Here is a 6,000-nt window from a genome sequence, read left to right as displayed (position 1 = left end):
CCAAGTCCTAACTCTTAATCTACAAGCCCACAAGCAGAGGTCGTAAAACCCTGCGCGACGAGGAACGGGAATATTGCAAAATACGCATTGTATTGGCAGACGGTACTTCTATACCGCACGTAGAGAAAATTAGAAACCTGGGGTTACAGCTGCAGGCAAGTGGCCATAACGGAGAGACGCTGCGAAGACTTCGTCGTTCGGTAGATGACACGATCCGACTCTTGCGTAGCATCACGAATAGACGCAATGGTATGCGTGAAGAGTGCGCGACCCGTCTCGTGCAGGCGCACGCGATAAGCCGCATAACGTATATTGCCCCCATCTGAAGTGGGCAGAGTCGGAAAAAAGCAAGGTCGAGAGCACGATACGAAAGTCTTTCAAGAGGGCGGTCGGCGTTCCACTCAACGCGAGCACCGACAAGTTTCTAGAGCTCGGACTTCACAACTCACGTGACAAGTTAATCGAGGCGCACGACGTTGCGCAATGCGAACGATTATCTAAGTCAAAGACGCGTCGCATCCTCGAGTTTCTCGGCATCACGTACCGCACTCAATACGGAGAAAAGACGGCGGTTCCGGCCTCGGTCCGCGACCGCCTGATTGTCCCGCCGCTTCCCAAGAACATGCATCTGGCGCACCACGTAGGGATACGCAGCAAATGAGCAAGCGACCTTGAAAAGAAGTTTGGCAACAGCGACGAGGCGGTGTACGTAGACATCGAGGGGTGTGGGGAAGGGAGAAACGCACACGCGGTCGCTGGTGTAGACCGCACGGGTAAATGCCTCGCGAGCGCGACGGTGACCACGGAACACACGGAGGCGGCCGAAGAAGCCGCGATAGCCTTAGCACTGGCCGCGGTGCCGAACGCTGCGATCGTGACCAGCGACTCGCAGGCGGCAATCCGCGGAGTCGGGCGCGGCCGCCTCTCGCGGGAAACGGCTCGCATACTCCAAATCTGACGGTGACTCGACGTAACCCTCGCAACCCCCAAAACTCTACGGTCTTCCTCTGGACCCCGGCACACACTGATGTCCCGCTCGCGCGCAACGAGGCAGCCCTCGCCTCGGCTCGAGGTCTCACACGCAGAGCAGCCGCAGATGCAGTGGCTGCCGCCTCTGCCAGCGAGAGCAGGACATCGGATCTCCGGATCGGGACACTACGACAGAAATGCAGCACTACGAATCACAATGGACGTGGGGCGATCGCCTGACCACGTTCAGAGACCTCACCCAACATTACAGACACAGAAAGATGCACATTCCCGCCACCGCACGATAAATTAAACAGGAACGAGGCCGTAACCTTACGCTTGCTCCAAACACACACTTACCCTTGCTCCGCCGTCTTACATCACTGCTACCCGGGTTTATAACCAACCGATGCGTATAACACGTGCGGACAGAGAGCAACGCTGTGACACATGCTCTGGGAATGTGCGGGCAACTACGGTACTGAAGCCACCTCCGTTTGCGACACGTCCATAACCGCACCCGTCACGAGCGTACAGGAAGCTTCGAGCTCGCTTCTTCCCGACGCCGCCCCAGCTGCGAGGGCCGCCGGGGACCTTCTCCGTCGGCGTCGCCGCCGCTGGTAGGCTGCTCTCAAGAGTTCAGAGTTGGAGGACCAGCTCTGGGCCGTCCGGCAAGCCGAAGATGCCGCCCGAGTCCAAAGACTTTGAGCCGCCACCTGAGGCCCCCACGACGAAAGTTGCCGGAGCATTCTTTTTAATAAAGTTTCTTCTTCTTGACGCTTTCTATGTCAGCTGGCCAGCAACGATAAACTGTCACCAAAATGCTATCAAATTGTTGGCATAAATAAATAAAAATGGGGAAGGAGCTTTGAACTCCAGTAAACGTGTGGAAATTTTTTCAGTTATATCTGTGGTGTTGAAGAAAGGCTGGTCGATTGGGCGTGGAATGATTCACCTGCAAATGCATCTGTGTCATTGTCAGTGTGGTTTTGTGCAATAAAAAACTGCATTTTACATAAGTTTACAAAAAAAGGTTTATTTTGCTATCTAAAATGCATGAGTAAGGATTGAGAGATTAACTTAAATTTACAAATGTAACAAAGAACTCTCCGGTAATGGCACTGGTGTGCCTTTCATGTATGCATGAAACCTGATATTTGTTTTTGTGAATTCTTTTATTATTTTTTGAGGCACTGAAAAAAATTGAGATGTAACTAGGAATGATTTTTTAGCCTTCGAGCAGGTCACTAAGAGCTATGGCTTTTCCATATTGACACGTGTTTATATATTATATATTTCATATTTTCCATACGATACGTTAAAACGCTAGTTTGTTGGACCCCAATACGCCGACGAGGTCTTACTGACAAACTTCTGCGACGCTACTTTGGACCCTACAAGATCATCCGACGAATTGGCAAACTGAGCTATGAGGTGGTGCCAGACGGCATCTCGCTATTACAGCGGCGCCGCTCACGACCTGAAATAGCCCATGTTGTGCGGCTGATGCTGTTCTACCATCGCTGACAAACTGTGGGTCTGTTTGATACTTTTCTTTTTTTTTTGCTAAGCGTGCCTTTGGTTTTCGCTCTGTTGTTATGTTTGTAGCATCTGGATGATGCTCTTTAAGAGGCAGTGCATTGACACATGTTTATCTTGAGTGAGTGACTGCGTTTCACCGTCTAAGAAATGTTATCGCTGAGCGCCGGACGCGTCTGCATGTATCGGAAGTTTCTTGAACGTTATCGATGGTTTTATCCACTAGTTGTCACTGGACCTTGTGTAATCTGACTGCTTGTTTGCGCGACGCGAATTGCGTAGTACTTTTAGGAAGACGCGCGGGCACCAGCAATTCGATGACTCATGTCTAAAAGCCGACGTGCTTGCCCCGCAGATCAGATTTGCGACGATCGCCGACTGTGTTCGCCGCTGTCGTTGTTCTTTGATCATGGTATCTTCGACTGGTCGCCTCCATCCGCCGAAGCAGAGTCGGTCAGATCCAGCGTTCCCCGAGCTCAGAGGTAGAACACAAGCGCGCTAGCCGAACGTGCGACTCGATCTCGGAGGAGGAAATGGCAGATGCGAAGCCACGTGACTACTGCCAACATCCGACGTGTCGCCTGTCCGAACCTCCCGGCGCTGCCGGGGAAACCGGCGGACGCGCTGGTGGGACGAACGTACGTTGAGACGCCAGCATGCACGGGCCTGGGTTGCCTAGGTTACGGTGGACCGCCGCCAACAGCGGCGACGCTGTGTTGTGATGACGTTGCTAGAAACGCTCTCAATGTCGACGACTGTTCCAACGACAGGGCTAGGAGCGCCTCCGAGCGCTCCGAGATGGAGAATAGCGACCGAAAAGAACAAGCCGAACGCAAGATGCGCACCCTCTAGCCCCGGACAGGGGGTCGGAATGAAATAAATGTTTCTCTCTCTCTCTTTCAACCAGCCGAAGGCAACGTCGCTCGAGAGAGCGGTCTAGAGCACTCCTAAACGGCCAGCCGAAGATGCCATGAGGGTAGCCTGTTGTGAGGGCACAGTCTCGCCCAATAAAATCCTAGTTTCGTCATTCACAGTTTTGCTGCCTTCTTCACCGGCACTACTACGTGACAATATAAGCATCTGAAGTAGTCAAAATGAATAATTAAGTCGCTCGATATAAAATGACCTGCTCAGGAACTTAGTTATCATGGCAGAAAACACAACTGGGTCAGGAAAGTATCAATGCAGCACAATAAACTGCTCCCATGGCATCAATTATTGCAATGGCCATGCTGTTTAAAAAGTAGAGAATGTCTAGTAAAATTGGCATGCAACATTCAACCAATAAATAAGGATTAGGCAGAGTCTCCATGTTACAGTTTTACAGTTTCCTTTTTAAATTGGCTCTAACGGATAGCATAATTCTTATTATTGAGCTGGATTATTCAGAGGTGTACATTACTAGCACAAATGGAAACACATACTCAAATGATTCTCTCAAACTTACTAATTCACTTAATCACATTACGGCACATATCGCAATTTACAAATTGTAGCCAGTGAGTTTGAAAGACGTATTCGCTTGAAGTTCATTTCCAGAATGACACCAGTTTCCAGACTTTCCAGAAATACGGGGAAAAGACATGGGTGCTGTAGTCACTTCTGTGCGTCAATGCATAAAAGTGTTTTGTTAAAAAATTAAGTGGAACAACGGTGCAATTTTATGGCCAGTTTGACCGCCTGTATCTCGTCACGGGTGTCATTTTGGAAATAAATTTAAGTGCATACACGTTGCAAAATTGCGGGCTGCAATGCGTAAATTGCTATAAGTGCCATAAAATATTTAATTAGAAGTTAACGAAGTGAATCTTTCTTAATTCACTGAATATCTGTTTCCATCTCTCACGCAATTAATGCCTGGCACTGTATTATCCAGCTAGATCTAGAATTATGTTGGCTGCAACAGCCACTCTTTAAAAATCCATAAAACTGAAACATGACGACCTCCCTATCAGCGTCCACCGTGGGTTCACGTAAATCGTGCCATTGGCTACCTCACAAAGAAAGCAAGTACCTTTGTTCAGTGTTCTTGTTTACTGTCATGTCAGTCTGTTCTACATTTATTTATTTAGGCATTTGTTTATTCTTTAATATTTATTCCTCCTGGGAAATGTGTTTTACTTGAGGGCCACACAGTGACTGCATCTCTCAGTATTCAATTTTGTTATGGTGTCAAGCTGCAGGCAGTTTGTACTTTGCAATATTCTTTAAGAAATGTCTGATATTCTCAAGCTACAAATGGTTGTATATTTACACAGATGTTTGGTTACAAATAAACACTTCACCTAGAAGAATGGTTTTTGTCTGCACCAGTTCTGCACTATTGATTTCGTGGAACACCTTTGACTTTGCTCTGGTAAGCCAATTGAAAAACTGGCATAACTTTTCTGCTAGCACCTTTACAATGTAGATTATTACAGACTATCTCAGAGCATGCTTTTGAACCCAGGCCTGCAATGCACAAGCGCCTGTATTTAAATTTGCCTCGGTGCTCATGGACTATATCAGCGTGACATCAAAGATAATACTATGTGACATAACATAGCTCAGCAGTATTTTAAGAAAAGTGCTGTTTCGCCACTGCTAAATGCACATTGAGGGCATAATGAAGTTTCAACCTCCTTTCAGTGTGGACGTTCAATGCACCTCCGTCATTATTTCAATGGGCTCTAAATGTTGACATGCAACACATTCTCACAATATTTCAGTGTGCTTTCAAAGTTGAAACTCAATACATCTGCAAAAATGCTTCAATGTACTTTGAACGTCGTTGCTCAACACATCTTCAACAATACTTCAACAGGCTTTCAAACTGAAATATAACGAGGTTTCAACAATACACGAATGATCTTTGAAATTAAAATTCCTCAGCGGGGTTTTGACAAAACGTCGCGGGCCAATTATCAATACTTGTATACAACTTCTTCAGTGATGTTTCAACAGTACCGCAATGTGCTTTCAGTGCCGTTTGGTGACGTTGGCCAAGATCAAATCAACAACCGTTCGACATTTTTTGTAAGGGTAGTTAACAACACTGTGTTAGAGCCTGTATATTCATACAAGTACTTACGCGTCCACATTACGGCTAATCTCATATATAGACGTTATTAACAATGCGAATCGATTTTAGAATACAGCTCTTAAAGGGAAGCTGAAGAGTCTGTCGAATTCAATAAGACGCTCATATACGGATGCGGGAACCTTATAAACCATGTAGGTAAAATTTGGGTTTTTTTTTTCAATTAGGAGCGACGTAATCGTCGGTTGAAATTGCGCTGTAGCTCCGCCCCCCGTCGAATGCCGCGCGCTGCTGCTGACGCTGACGATGCGAGCGGAGACCGAAAACCGCGGTGTTGTGACGTCAACTCTAGTGCTTCGTTCCTTCGCAGCGTCCGCGACCGTGCCTGACCACGCTTGTTTCTGCGTGCGTGCCATCGTAATCTGCTTCGATCGACCCTGCATTATTTTGTTGGTGCGTCTGCGTGTATGTAG

This window comes from Dermacentor andersoni, chromosome 3, assembly GCF_023375885.2.
Source record: "Dermacentor andersoni chromosome 3, qqDerAnde1_hic_scaffold, whole genome shotgun sequence".
Classification (NCBI taxonomy): Eukaryota; Metazoa; Arthropoda; class Arachnida; order Ixodida; family Ixodidae; genus Dermacentor; species Dermacentor andersoni.
Note: the sequence above shows the minus strand (reverse complement) of the source record.